Source organism: Chanodichthys erythropterus, chromosome 5, assembly GCF_024489055.1.
Source record: "Chanodichthys erythropterus isolate Z2021 chromosome 5, ASM2448905v1, whole genome shotgun sequence".
NCBI lineage: Eukaryota > Metazoa > Chordata > Actinopteri > Cypriniformes > Xenocyprididae > Chanodichthys > Chanodichthys erythropterus.
The window spans coordinates 36,600,342-36,616,066 of NC_090225.1; the positions used below are offsets into that span (position 1 = coordinate 36,600,342).

At 37.2% G+C, this 15,725-nt stretch overlaps 1 protein-coding gene and 1 long non-coding RNA gene across 5 annotated transcripts in view; both read right to left on the reverse strand.

Annotated features, from left to right (window-relative positions):
- prkceb (protein kinase C, epsilon b) overlaps positions 1-15,725 on the reverse strand; it is a 140,805-nt gene that overhangs the window by 75,613 nt on the left and 49,467 nt on the right. The gene's annotated exons all lie outside the window — the stretch shown is intronic.
- On the reverse strand, positions 840-5,342 carry LOC137020872 (uncharacterized). Of its 4 annotated transcripts, XR_010895253.1 has the most exons (9): positions 5,270-5,332; positions 4,812-4,884; positions 4,526-4,677; positions 2,337-4,196; positions 2,082-2,246; positions 1,893-1,953; positions 1,717-1,795; positions 1,456-1,506; positions 840-1,329 (listed from the first exon to the last, which is right to left on the reverse strand). It is a non-coding gene; the product is annotated as an uncharacterized lncRNA (long non-coding RNA). The 4 variants fall into 4 exon arrangements; XR_010895252.1 differs by having other exon boundaries at positions 2,082-4,196; positions 4,790-4,884; positions 5,270-5,342; XR_010895251.1 differs by having other exon boundaries at positions 2,082-4,196.

Below are 15,725 nucleotides of genomic sequence, written 5' to 3' on the forward strand. Positions count from 1 at the left end.
AGAGGGAAGTATCATCCACATTTACAACATTTAGTTACATACACTGATGCTCAAACATTTAGGGTCAGTAAGATTTATTTAAAAGAGAAATTAATACTTTTGTTTGGACGCATTAAAGTGACAGTAAAGACATTTCGGCTGTTTATGTTACAAAAAAAAAAAACGATTTCTAATTTCAAATAAATGCTGTTCATCAAAATTTGATCATCAAAGAATCCTAAAAAAGTTTTCACAAAAATATTAAGAGCATTTCTGTTTTCAACATAATAAGAACTGTTACTTAAGCATCAAATCAGCATATTAGAATGATTTCTGAAGGATCATGTGACACTGAAGACTGGAGTAATGATAATAAAAATGTAGCTTTACCATCACAGGTCTACATTACATTTTAAAATATATTCAATCAGAAGACAGTTATTTTAAATTGTAATAATAATTCACAATATCTGTACACTCTAAGAAGAAAAGGTTCAAAAATGAACCTTTTGAGGTTCCTGGCGATTGCAACTGTGGGGGAACCTTAAAGGTTCATTTTTGAACCTTTTTAAAAAGGTTCTAATTGGAACCTTCACTTAAAGGTGCATTAAAGCCCATTAAGGTTCCATTTTGAACCTTTTCCTTTTAGATAGCAATAACATATATTAATAATAATTATTAAAATATAATATAAAATATACATTAACTATATGTCTTATATATAACTTGTATAACTATATCTTAATCCCATTTCAAAACATTGAATACAGAACACAATGATTGTCTATAAAATGTTTAATACATAAATATAAAATGTGAGCACAGGCACCAATGGACAGAGAAAAAGGAAAATTGTTTGTTATCATTCAAATAAATAAATAAATAAACAATCAAATAAATAAATTCATTCATTAATCTATACATTTCCATCAACCTTTAACAGAATGTAGCTGAATATCTATCATTTTTATATTATTTTTAATAATTTAATTTTTAATTTATATATAATTTTTAAGATAATGTTTAAACAGGACATTTTTATTTTTCAAATAATGTTAAGAGTGTTTCTCGGCTTTGAAGCATATTCAAGGTTGAAGATTAAGTACATTGTCATTAGAATAACATGGTCATATGACCTGGTCATATCGTCTACTTCACAGACTTTCTCCCCTTGCATCATTATTTCTAAAACAGACCGCATCCAAGTGTAACCCGTGTGGCTCGCTTATGCCCAGCGTGATGTGCGGCCAGCGACACCGGGTATTAAAACTTGGTCTGCGTTGTGTTACGTTGTGTTGAATGAAGAGACAGACACGGGACAGCAAGCAGTCGATTCACTGGATCTTTTTACTGAGTAAAAGAGAAAAATAAGCAGCCTCAGATTGAGTGGCCCTTATATGACTCTCTTCCATCGAATCACATTTCAAAAGGGCGGAAGAAAACATGAACATAAGGAAAATAATATAGAAAACATACCTGTTTAACAGAGACAAATAAGCAGCCTCAGATCCAGTGGCCCTTATAACACTATAAAACAAATATGGTGCGCCTCCATTACCATGTGCTTGTTTCACATAAAAGACAGAAATATACCTCAAAGAATGTAAAATATCAAAAATAATCCCAAGGATAGATAAAACAGTACTTTACACATAAGTTTGGGTTGAAATAAAGATATAAAAGATATAATTAACATTAGGATTAAATAAAATTAACAGGATGACAAAAGAAACCTACCTCTTCCATCGAATCACATTTCAAAAGGGAAGAGGAGGAGACAGGACAGGAAATTAGGTCATACTGTGACCTCGCATCACTTAAAGGAGAAGCGCACCTTTAGATCAGGTATCATAAAACGTATATGAACAATTTTGTGTGAATTATAACAATATTTACTAGTATACTTTGTATACCTGTTACACAAGGCACATCCATTTACAGTATATACAGCACAGGGTTGGGTGTACGTGGTTCCTAAACAAGAAGAGAATAATGTTATATTCAATATAACATGTATGTATTCAATATAAATGTATTAAATGATACATAATTTCCATTATTATTTGCTTTTAAGTCACAATTTGAAACACAATTTTACTCACAACTGAGGGGACATTAAGGGCTGGATATCATGATAATATTTCCTTTGTGGAGTGATGTTTCATATAGTCTGTCCTCTCACTCTTTGTCCGTGTCATTTAGTCCTCTAAAAGGATTTGGTGATCATCAAGCATTTGGTTTTCATTTTATCCAAGTGGATCCCAACGCTGTAATCATCTTCTCCTGAATAAATCTACCCACAAAAATATGTCTGCTATTCTTAAAAAACTTAAGTTGATTCTGTCTGGGACACTTACCCCAACTGCCCTTGACCTCTTTTGATACACATCTTGGTCAGACAGATTGTCCATCTAAAAAAACAAAAGAAATATATTATTACGCAAGTGTGTAATTTTAGAGAATGGTGGAGAGTAAAAACAGTTCTCTATATTTCCAGGTCTCCAACAAGCGAACAATTAAACAAGGTGTGTTCAGCCATTGTTACAAAATACCAGTGCCCGGTTGCATAAAGAGAGTATTTTTGGTGTTCCAGAAAAACAAAAATAAGGACTTAAATAGTGATGATGAGTGTGTCGAATCAGCGGTTCGGAGCGCCAAAGTCACATGATTTCAGCAGTTTGGTGGTTTGACGCGCAATCCGAATCATGATTCGACACGCTGATTCATAACGTTCTGAAGCTTAAAGGGGGGTATAATGCTATATTCTGACTTATTTACACTGTTAAAGGGTTGGATTCTCATGCTAAACATGGCCAAAGTTTCAAAATACGAGTTGGACGAATGACGGAGTACTGTATTTCTGTGCCAAAAATACTACACCAGCTTCCTGCAGCAGTATTTTGAATTCGGCCATCACTAAATAAGTTGTTATTTAGTTTTTTTGGCACACCAAAAATATTCTCATGGCTTTATAATATTAATATTGAACCACTGTACTCACATGAACTGATTTAAATGTGTTTTTAGTACATTAATGGATCTTGAGAGAGGAAATGTCATTGCTGGCTATGAAGGCCTCACTGAGCCATCGGATTTCAACTAAAATATCTTAATTTGCATTTCGAAGATTAATGAAGGTGTTACAGGTGTAGAACGGCATGAGGGTGAGTAATAAATGACATTATTTTCATTTTTGGGTGAACTAATCCTTTAAGGTGCTTTATGCAACCGGGCACAGATAAGAGACAAGACTGGAAGAGTGTATGTAAGAACATGTCAAAGAGCCCTTCAGTTTATATATATTAGCCATGTAAGTGAAAAGGTGTTATTTCATTTGGCATACTTACATCTACAATACTTGCCAAATTTTTAGTGTCACAAGTCCTTGGACCCTTGGTAAAATACCCCATTTCCTTACTTTGCTAAACCTGCTACGAATTTAATTTAGTCTTTCAATACCAGTCAAATGTGATCTTTCTTGAATTAGTTTTTAAGCATCTCATGCCATGTGTCGCTTACCTGGTTCCTTACCTGTTCGTCTCATAATTGAGATCCCTCACTTTCATCATCCTTTGTCTTCAGTCCAGACCAATCCGCTCACCATCATCTACAAATACAAAGAGACTGTTATCATCCAGCTAAGTTCATTCAACCTGTCATTATTCAATCTACTAACCTGTTTATTCTCCCCATCTCTGCCACCTGCAATAATAAACCTTTGTGAACTGTATTACCTCTGTTGTCTCCTTCTGTCCGTGACACCATGACTCCTTTAAAAATAATATTATGTAAAATACTATAAAAGGTTTTATGAAACTGCAGGGCTCTTTGACACGTTCTTACATACACTCTTCCAGTCTTGTCACTTGTCACCAGGGCTAAACTAACCTTGTTGTATTGTTTGCTTGCTTTACCTGAAATTAAAGAAAGGCAATTTTAACCTCCATCTTTCTTTAAAATTATGCACTTACCTGTACTTCACTGTTGGAATTATGTGCACATCTGATCAAACAGATTATTTTTTAACTCCATTTGCTTTGTGATAAAAAAAAGTAATAAATACATTTTATAAAGAAAAAAAATCTCCACTCTCCTTAAGTTTTTTTTGTATTGCTAGTGGGGTAGCTGATAAATTTCTGGTCACCCTGTTTGAGCAATACGTTGTGTTGAGATTGATCCATGTGAAATACCAAATCAAGTCCTACAGAAACAAAAAACTGCAGAGAGGTGCATGTTATAATGGTACTACTAACAGCTCAGTAATTTGTAATGATAGCAATATAGTTTAGCTAAAAGTATGTGGAAACCTAACCATCACACCTATACAAGTTGATGGGCATCCCATTCCAAAACGGGAATGCAATATAAGTTTAAAGCAATGTAAGTTGTTTTGGATAACAGTGTCAACTAAATACATACATGTGAGAAAATGCTAGTCACTGAATTCTTCAGTACAACCTATTAAGTATTTAAAAAATGTAAATAATAATTAATAGAGGTGTCCACATACTTTTTAAAACTTTAAGAGTAGATGTAATAAACTTACACATGAATGGTGTTTGTGGTCTTGGTAGGCATCTCAGTCTTTAGGTTTTCTTCTAATCTTATGAATTTAACTTGATCCTTCAATTTAGGGAATATTTTAGGTATCATAGTTTTCAGTTAGGTTCATTCAAGTGTCCGCATCAATTCCATTGTCTGTTAAAACAACAGGATTCAATAGGAGAATGTCATATCTTCTTAATTGTGAAAATGTCTGTTTTGCTGCAATGGGGAAGTTAAACAGAGTGTGCATTTTTGTGAGATAAACCTTGAAATGTAGGGATGATCACCTGGAAACTGTTGCCATCAACCAGTCAGCCACATGGATTTTCCAGTGAATCAGCTCTGAGCTCATTCTTGCCTCTATATGCAGAGAAATATTGCAATTTAGAAAACAATGCGTTATAAAATATGAATAAAAATAAACTTTTCATTTTTACTAAATTCTCTCTCTCTCTCTCTCTCTCTCTCGAGCGCGCGAGCAAACACACGCGCACACACAGTAAGGATAAAAAACGGGAAATATCTTGAAATAGTACATGTGGGAAAGGTGTAGTAAGTGGTACACCCGGAATTATTTCTCCAGGCCGTTAAATTGACAATATTGTGGCCGCATTAACACGACGTGTCTGCTTAGGCCCGTCGTCATTTATTCATTATCACACACCTTAAAGTTTATGACATTAAATAGGTGTTTCATAGCTTTTCAAAAAGTTAATAGTTTATTTGAGACGTTATGTTGTCTTACCTCAGATTTTTGTGTCGTTCCGCTCAGTCCCACTCGGGCCCGCTGCTGCCGCTTCAACATTTGTAACGGTTTTTCCACGTGACCACTGACATCATTGCGCGAGAGAGACTTGTGGAGATTCAGTGCATTGCGTTGCGTACCAAAGCCCAGATGAAAACATTTAAAGCATTTTGAAGGATTTGCTTATTCATGCTTAAAAACGAAACAATATTAATAATCTCGTTTACTTTTAGTGAAAATAATGTACTTTTGAATTGCTAGTTATTTGTCAGTATTCTTATTTTGTAAAAACATTTAGGCACAAGCAATCTCAGCACAATGATTAACAACAGCTGTAGTAAAAGCAATAGTAGTAGTAGTAGTAGTAGTAGTAATGATAATAATAAACTAAATAAAGAAAAAAATAATCTTCCTGATGAAACCTTACACAATACAATTATGAAATGTTTTCTAAAACATGAGCTAATAACAAAGTAGATAAAGTTGGAACAGAAGGACAGATGAAACACGTAAAATAAATTGCCTGTGCATCACACTTTACTCATGATTTTTGCTCTAAAACTGCATAGTGTCCTTTTCAATTGGGGAATATTTTTTCGGTTGTCTAAGCGAAAGATATTGAACACAGTCTATTTTTAGGGCTAAGAATTTCACGTCACCTCTCCATTTAACATTGAACAGCTTCTTGTCCATTTATGAATGTAAAACTGAATTTTTATTCTTGGTCTTCTTAGTTTATGCTTTAAAAATGGACAAAAAACATGGTGTCTTTCAATGTTATGATGCAATTTATAGAAATGTGCGGGGAGGTCGGGGGGTACAGATGAAACACTGTATCGACTGTACACTCCAATCATATTAGAAAAGGTTCATAAACGAACCTTAACTATACACAGGTTCTAATATGAACCCTGTTACCACAACAAAGGTTCTAAAAAGAACTTCCAAATAACCAGTTTACCTGTAAGTTCAACTTTGAACCTTTTTGATAGTTAGAAGTTCATATTTGCACTGTAAAGTTCTTTATTGAACTCCAAAGGTTCGACCTCTTCTAAGAGTGTACTGTATATTTAATCAAATAAATGCAGTCTTGTCCATAAGTGACTTCTTTCAAAAACATAAAAAAAAAAAAAACAACTAATTAACCCAACCCCAAACGTTTAAACTGTAATGTATCTACATATATGTACATTATTTATTTTTAATATCCAAGCCAATTAAAACATCAAAACTAGTCTGTCAAATAATCAAAGTTGGTTGTTGGTCAATTAGTCACACCTTTTGTGATTCATCCCTTGTTGAACGCTACAAATGTTACCAAGACTCTCTCAATATAAAATCCAAAACAGACAGCAGCTGGATTAGAAACATATTATGATTCTTTTTGTCATCTTTCAATTCCCCATTGTGAATGACTTCAGTCACTTGCCACTTCTTTCAAAGGAGACATCTAAGTTTTGTGTACAAAAGAACTCTTTTCAAAATCAAGACCATTGAACGCTAATTCCCCCTCTCTGAGTTTTCAGGCAGTGAAGCAGATTTCACATAAAGAGATTAGATAACACATACACACACTGCAGTGTACATCTGGAATGCATAATGACTCAGCACTTTCAATACTAAACATGAGCCGGCAGAGAGAAAAGGACATGTCTGTTTTTCTTACATTCAACACAGAAACACACAGATTAAAAGAGGCAGAAAAGTTCTGTGAAGATCCAACATTTAAGTTAATGATTATGTGAAATGAGAAAATTTACCAGCCAGATAATGTTAACTGACCATGAAACTGTATTCTGCATTATTTTATTTAAAAAAAGAAAAAAGAAAGAAAGAAAATTAGCTTTAACACCACAAGTCATTGTGTCTCATTCATATTTGTGTGCAAATGCATACAAATGTTTTTATGCAGAGTTCACAATTCATGAATAAGATCTTGCTCAAATTTATTGTAAATTCACAACAAAATTTTTAACCAACTAAAACTACATGTACACAAAAATCACATTCTCCAGATGGCTGTAACTTGTATATTCTGTTATGATTTGTTTTGGATTCGTTTTCACTCTGTTTGCTCTGTTCCTGTTTGCCTGACTTCCTAGTTAGTTCCCCTGGCTGTTAATTCATTTCCACACACCTGTTTCTGTTCTCCTTGATTATGTACCCTGTGTATTTAAACCCTGAGTTTTTTTTTGTTTTTTTGCAGTGTCCAGTATCATCAGTGTTAATATGGTTAAGTTACGTTCTTCTCCTGCGATCTCCTGAATGTTCTGCTTTTAGATTTATTAAAGACTGTTTTTGTTCTCTATTCCTTTTTTGTGCTCTTTATTACAGCCAAATGTGACAATAGCCTTAAAAAAGCAATTTGTTATGCAATTTTATGCAATTTATTATGATTGTAATGTAATAAATAACCAACTCTGCAAAAGTGTATGTGCACCTGTTATAAATCTGGAAGAAATACTGCAATCTAAGCACAAAAATGTGCAACTTATGATTGGTGAATGAGGCCAGTTGTGTCAAAGTTTATTCACATTAGATCCAATTTTCACACAGTTTATTTTCTTAACGATGCATAAAAAATGGCAGACAGGCTCAATGAAAATGTAAATTCACTTTCTGACAGTCGGTGGCACTTACAGAAAATCAGAAATACTCACTCAAAAGGGCTTTTCACACTTGAAATAGTTAACCCTGGGTCATTCTAAACCTTGGGAAAATGAAATCCTGAAATCCTTGCTTCATGTTTCAAAATGCTCATAATTTACATGGGGTTAACAGTTAATCCTGGGTATTCATAAGCTGGCGTTTCAGAATGTACATTCCTAAAACCTTGGTTAACATCCTTATTTGCATATTTGCGGTGTCAGTGTCACTGATTAGACGAATGCCGCATGTCATATGTTTAAATAAAGGCTCTAGCATTGCACATCCTTATATTATATATTGCCGACTTTAGTATCAATCCTTTCGGACTAAGAATGAAACAGTCTCTTCTTCACTCAAATTGTCACGTTTTATGTCACCATTTGATATTTTCCCCCTCAAACGCTGAAACTACTGTTCATACAATGCGCTGTGTTTCTGTAACTGTACAAAGGTCAAAGGGAATATGAGGCACACGATTGGTTGTCAGAGCATCTAGTCTTAAAGGCCCACTAAAGTGTCTTGGAACTCGTAGCATTATTCAATGTGTTGATGTAATTTCAAATGAAACAGGAAGACAGGGCAGGATATATCAAACAGCCCCACCCCCGTTTTAAAACAGCCAAAAGCATTTCATTTATATCATAGCTCGGCCAGAGCCACTGAGCTCGGTAAAGCTTTGGTTTCCTTCTAATCTCTAACCGTTTCTCCTCCTAATCTCCTCTATATCACTTTAAAATGCAGCATTCTGTGCAGAATTCAAATGGTCCGATACATTTTGTGGTCTGCGCCGACTCGCGCATATGATCCACTCTGTGCTCTCGTGTCTCTGGACCAGAGCAGACTGCTCGCGCTGCGGCGGTTCACATGACACTAACGCAAAAATGGACTTCATTTGCATCAATGGAAAGCATATTCAGACTGTCTGAATAATTCCCTATCCTCTATATGTGCCATTCACCTTATAGAAACTAGTAAATGTGTGAACAAATGATCGATTTCAGTATATAGTGTAGGAGGGGGTGGGACTTCAGATTCTAGAGAGCATTTGATTGGACAGAAGATTTGATGAGAAGCTGAAGTGCGCAGTGATGTCATGAAAATCCGTAATCCATTTGAATGCTTATTTCTCCTAAATGCAATTTTTTTTTCGTTGTTTTGGAACACACCAGATAACCTTAAGGCTAACATATTAAAATCTAAAAAAATTCAATTGTTCAAGGATTTGTATTAAATGTTTATTTTAAATTTCATATGAATGATTTGACATTAAATACGTCACATACTCTGTGTCTTTAAGTATTATTTGCAACAACGTGAACTTGAAGGAAATAATACGATCACATATACAGTCAAATGGGAAACATTACATGTTACACATTTATTAAAATATTTTTAAAATTAAAAAAAGTTCTGTCATGACAACTGTGTTTGGCATGGTAATGGATATGGCAATGTTGATATGTTAGGTCTTGGCGAAATAGATCTTCTGCGCTGCTGCTGCTGTTGGTTATTGCTGCTGATGCTGTTATTTCTGTTCCTGCTGCAGAGCAAGTACGAGACTTGCTACTGTCAATACATACACTACATGCTGCTGTGAGCAAGTAAAACATGCTGCTGCTGTACAAAATAGCATACAGGAATTACCCGTAGCAGATCTATACAGGTGGAGCTGGGGAAGGTGGAGTGTTTCTAAAAGTGCGCAGCAAACTCCTACAGCAAATGCTGACCAAGTATTTGAAGGTTGAGCGGCAAGCTCATTGGCTATTAATACAGCAGGAACCAGTCACCTCTGCCCTTTAGAGAATGATATGATTGCAAGCAGATTGAGTTATGTACACATCAGCCTATGCCATCTAGTGTTTCATGAACAGATCTTTATATTTGTCTGGTTGTATATCATTGAACTATCAATAAAATATTGTGTCGATATTATTTAACATTAAATGTGATTAATAGGCTATGTTTTAAAATATTGCTCATTGTATATCATGATATCTTATGCACACATAAACAGAAAAGTAACTTTGTTTAAAAGTACTGTTATTAAATATCATAGATATCAATGCGAAAAAATGCGAATTTAGTTTTAGTGATTTAATGTGAGGAATATTACACATTCTTGTCATCACATGGAGAAAAAACCTTTAGGTGTCCTACATAAACATCTGACTGTTATTTTCCAATGAATAAAAAATTCTTAAAGGACTACTGTTTTATTGTTTGTATCATTTTTAAATGTGATATTGCCATTCCGAATAAAGTTAACAGCCAACTGGTGAGTTACATCAACAGCCCATTTTTACTAGCACTTGGTGGGTGTTAATTTTGGACTGTGTGTGCAATGAATGCAAATGACTGTCTGCAGTATTCATTATTACGCAGTTGCACACAGCGCTGGCAGGCAATAATAAACACAGGCAGATTCTGAGCTGTGATGGCTTTATTTTTTATTGTAGTATGACCTGATTGAAAGATCATCATGATGGATTGTGAACTGCTGTCTTTGTCTGACTCCTGTGTGACTCACTTGCTCTTCTGTCTCCACCACGTCTCCGGTCGGGTGCCTTACTACTCAGAATGTGTGTGTGTGTGTGTGTGTGAGTTTGTGAGGACCACTGATGTTAAGCAGGACTGACGCAAGGCAGTCAGCCAGTCTCCTTTAACACACACACACAGCTTCTTCTGTGGAACTCTGCAACTCCTGCCTTCATATTGACATTTGGATATTTTTGCTTTAGTTTCTTTTTCCTGAAACAATTATTCTCTCATTTTTCCATTTGATGTTTCATATTTTTTTCCCCAGAGAAAAACTGTTGCTTGGAGGTTGCTCTTTCAAACATTTCCAGTCAAGAGTTTGGAGACATACTAATTCTTTTATTTGTTGTATATTTTCATATACAACATATTTAGGCCCAAATTTAAACACCCAAATTTAAACGGTCACAAAGTGGAGAATCAAAATGTTCTTGATATGTACACATATAAGAGGTTAATCTATGATAAAAACATACTGCAAGTTTCAGAACTCAAAACTAACTCCACAGTTTAAAATATGAATTATTCTTTTCTACCCTTCTGAAAAACCCAGATTTTAAATTAGGTGAATCGTAATTTAAACTTGTGTCTGTCCATCAGTCACAATAGCGATACTGCTGTTGGATAAAGATGTCGAGTAAGACCATCACAATTAGACTTTGTTCTGCCAGTGGATGTAAAAAAACAAAAACAAAACTGCACCTCCAAAAAGTGCGCATAGCACTCCAAAAGATCCAAGCAGTACAACTGCATGGCTGAAGTTTATTTTTAATGATGTGCCTGAATAACTGAAAAGTTTTCATTTGTTCTGTACATTTCACAACAAACTGTTTGAAATATTCTCAACCTGCTGTGGGTTTTCTTTTTTGTTATTGAAAGATATGGCAATGCCAAGCATTTTGTCTTCAGAGGCATCACAGTTAAGTACATTTATTTTATATATCTTACAGTGTGATTGTAACTCTATTAAGACACCAAGCACATCATTGTTTGAGTATGGCTAAAAAATCAGTACACCCAGATCAGAAAAAATTGCTTTAATTTGTTTTAATTTGTTTATTATATGAGTTTAATATATTATATTATAGTTTGTTACCATTGCTCTTACTAAAGGGATAGTTTACTCAAAAATGAAAATTTGATGTTTATCTGCTTACCCCCAGCGCATCCAAGATGTAGGTGACTTTGTTTCTTCAGTAGAACACAAATGATGATTTTTAACTCCAACCGTTGCTGTCTGTCAGTCAAATAATGCGAGTGGATGGGAACTTCTACTATAAGAGTAAATAAAACTTGCATAGACAAGTCCAAATTAAACCCTGCGGCTCGTGACGACACATTGATGTCCTAAGACACGAAACGATCGGTTTGTGCGATAAACCGAACAGTATTTATATAATTTTTTTTTAACTCTAATACACCACTATGTCCAACTGCATTCAGCATTCGCTTAGTGAGGTCTGATCTGACAATGGCAGTGATGTCTCGCACTTATACTTCAATGAGACATAGTGGTGTATTAGAGTTAAAAAATGATATAAATAATGTTCGGTTTATCGCACAAACCGATCGTTTCGGTTCTAAAGATAACAGAACATAGCAGTAACACTACATTCCCCTCCCAGAAGGCATGTCCTCATGCCATAAACAGCCCAACAATAGAGGGAGGATGGGAGTCTTGGTGGTAGATGTGGTTGAGCTGGCGGAGGACGTAACCCTGGGGAAGCCGGTGGAGGATAAGCCCACGGCAGACCCAACGAAGGGAGGAGCCAGGGTGAGACCTCGGTGGATGGTCTGGACGGAACCTGGGGACTGACTGACGGAAAGTCCATGGTGAAACCAGTGTGAAGATGGACCAAGGCGGAGCAAGAGGAACAAGGAAGCCCATGGGGGACCAAGTGATGACAGACCATGGTGAAACCAAGGGAGTGCAAAGCTAAGGCGGATCCAATGGGCTGACAGGCCTAGGTGGAGTCACAGGCTCGGAGGCCCAAGTGCACATCACAGGTCAGAGCTGGGGATCAGGAAGCCCAAGGTGGAGCTGAACAGAGCCAGCAGAGAGGGCGGAGCTGAGGAACTGTAAGGCACCAGCGGGGACGGCAGACTCAGGGGACTGGACAGAGCCAGCAGAGAAAACAGAACCAACGGAGTAGGAAGGTCTCCGGACTGAACTGGATCATCCAGGTAGCAGAAGAGACAGGTAGAAGCGGTTGGGATAGAGTGTGAGGCACTTGTTAACGCTTAGGTATAAAGCAAGATAAATCAACATTTTTAGTGATTTAAATCTGGGAAAGAGAAAAGTGGCAACCTTGAGAGAAGCATCTTCTCATCAAGCAGGCTAGATGTGCGAGCATGGAGTAGAACTATGTAGATCTCCAAATTGGGCTCACAGTGTCTCTTAAGTTTGAAAAACCAGAGCAACACCATGTGAATTGTTGGGTATCTTTCTCCTTCCAGCTTGTTAATGGCTCATTTGAAGAGAGTGAGGAATTCAACCAAGTGCATGAGCTGGTCTTTGTCTTCCAGTAGCTGTCTGATGTCACTATACTGTTTTAGTATAGATTCCAGCATGTCGACTTTACTGTTTCATCGAACTTCACATTCTTGAATAACAGTTTGCGCTAAACTTGCAATAGCCCCTGTTCTCTTCAGAAATGTCACCAGGATTTTGACCTTATCTATCATTTCTGCCAACTCTTTGATGCCTTCTGGTGCATTCGTCTCACTGAATATGTGTCTCAACACTGTTCAGTGTGTGTGCAGAGCACAGAACCCAGTGGTAGGTCCGAAGTGCAGCCTTTAAGTTCGGACCCTAGTTACTGACAAAATCAATTTGTCTGCTGATTTTGTCATGGATATTGTCATTGTTTTGTTTGTTTGTTTGTTTATTTGTTTGTTTGTTTTTGTCAAACTGTCAAATTCCACTGTTGCCAGAATGCACCTCTTTTCAGAAGCCACTTCTCGTTGGTGCAGTGACATGTAAGGACTGTATATGCCCTCTTGTTAAATGTGTCTGTCCACATATCTGTGGTAACAGCAATCCCACTGTATTCTATAACTTTCTGGATAACCTCTGACAGTTTTTGTACTAGCTCTCTTCTTCTCCTTCTTTATTAGAATTCCAGCAGTGTAAACACTGCTAAGTGTATTACTGCCCTCCTCAGGTCAAAGTTTGAACTAAATTGTTATATACAATATGCTAGTGCAAGTATTAGCATTTATGGTTAAAACGTATATCATTTTTATTTATTTATTTTTTTAAGAAAATGAGCGATGGTTTCTCTAGAAAAGACCCTTATTCCTCGTCTGGCATTGTGTAGAATGCTTTGAAGCTGCAACGAAACTGTAATTTTGACCTTCAACTGTTTGGAGGCCATTGAAGTCCAGTATACAGGTGCTGGTCATATAATTAGAATATTGTGAAAAAGTTCATTTTTTTATTGTAAATTATTTTTAAAAATGAAACTTTCACATATTCTAGATTCCCTACATGTAAAGTAAAACATTTCAGAAGTTTTTTATTTTTTTATTTTTTTTATTTTGAGGATTAGAGCGTACAGCTCATGAAAGTCCAAAATCCAGTATCTCAAAATATTAGAAGATTTCCTAAGATCAATCAAAAAATTTATTTTCAAAACAGAAAAGTTAAAGTTCTTTAAAGTATATTCATTTGTACACTCAATACTTGGTCGGCAGCACATATTACAGCAAATGACTTGCTCCTAGCACAAATTACAGCATCAGTGAAGTGTGGCATGGAAGTGATCAGCCTGTGGCACTGCTGAGGCACTACTGAGCCTTCAGATCATCTGTATATTGTTGGATTGACTGTTTCTCATCTTTCTCTTGAAAATATCCCATAGATTCAGGGGTCAGGCATGTTGGCTGACCAATAAAACACAGTAATATCATGGTCAGCAAACCACTTGGAAGTGGTTTTTGCACTGTGGGCAGGTGCTAAAGTCCTGCTGGAAAAGGAAATCAGCATCTCCATAAAGCTTGTCAGCAGATGGAATCATAAAGTGTCACGGAATGAAGGGAGGATGCAGATGCAAGTTAAATCTCTTTAATAGAGCTTCACACCGAAGGTAGTCAGATTCAACATACACAAAGAACATATAACAGTCAGCAGGAGAGTGGTAACACAGGGACGTCGATGGGCGGTGAAGATCCGTGAAGAGTGATGACCGAAGAGCAGTGTCCGTGAAGTAATCCGTGCGTGAAGTCCAGAGAGTAATCCAACGAGAACACGAAAACCAGGAAGCAATGAATCAAAGTCCAGTCCAGGGAAACACACAACAAGCAACACAGGAAACAACACGCGGACACCGTACAACGATCTGACAAACAAGAGACGAAAGACAAGGCGTTATATAGGCAGATGGTAATTGCTCACAGCTGCCGCTGATCAACAATCAGCGGCGACGCCCACACAAAACAATCAGGTGACACACCCACACCATCACACAGACACCAGAATGAGACAGCGGATTCATGAACCGTGACAGTACCCCCTCTCCTAGGAACGCCTCACGGCGTTCCCAGAACTCCTTACCTGCCGATTGTAATCATCGATAAGGGAGTGATCCAGAATGTCTCTAGCAGGAACCCAACTTCTCTCCTCCGAACCGTAACCTTCCCAGTCCACCAAGTACTGGAATCCGCGTCCCCTCCGCCTCGAGTCCAGAATGCGATTAACCGAATAGGTTGGTTCCCCGTCTACGAGCCGCGGCGGTGGGGGAACCGGAGTAGGCGGATTAAGATGCGAGTGAAAAACAGGCTTAATTTTGGAAACATGGAAGGCGGGATGAATCCTCCTGTACGCCGGAGGCAATTTGAGTCGGACTGCCACTGGGCTAATAATCTTAGTGACAGGAAACGGGCCAATGAATTTGGGAGCTAACTTATTGGCAACGGAACGGAGCGGAATGTTCTTGGTAGAAAGCCACACTTTTTGACCCACGACGTATACGGGAGGCTTTGACCGGTGGCGATCAGTCTTAGCCTTGGTGCGCGCCCTCACTTGCAACAGAGTCTCGCGGGCTCTGTTCCAAGTGCGGTGGCACCTCTGGACAAAGGCGTGAGCAGAGGGGACCGCGACTTCGGATTCCAGACTGGGAAACACAGGTGGCTGGTAACCTAAACTGCATTCGAACAGAGAGAGGCCCGTAGAAGACACTGGTAACGAATTGTGTGCGTACTCAATCATAGAGAGTTGTTGGCTCCAGGAGGAAGGATTCTTGGACGCCAAACATCGCAACATACGCTCTAA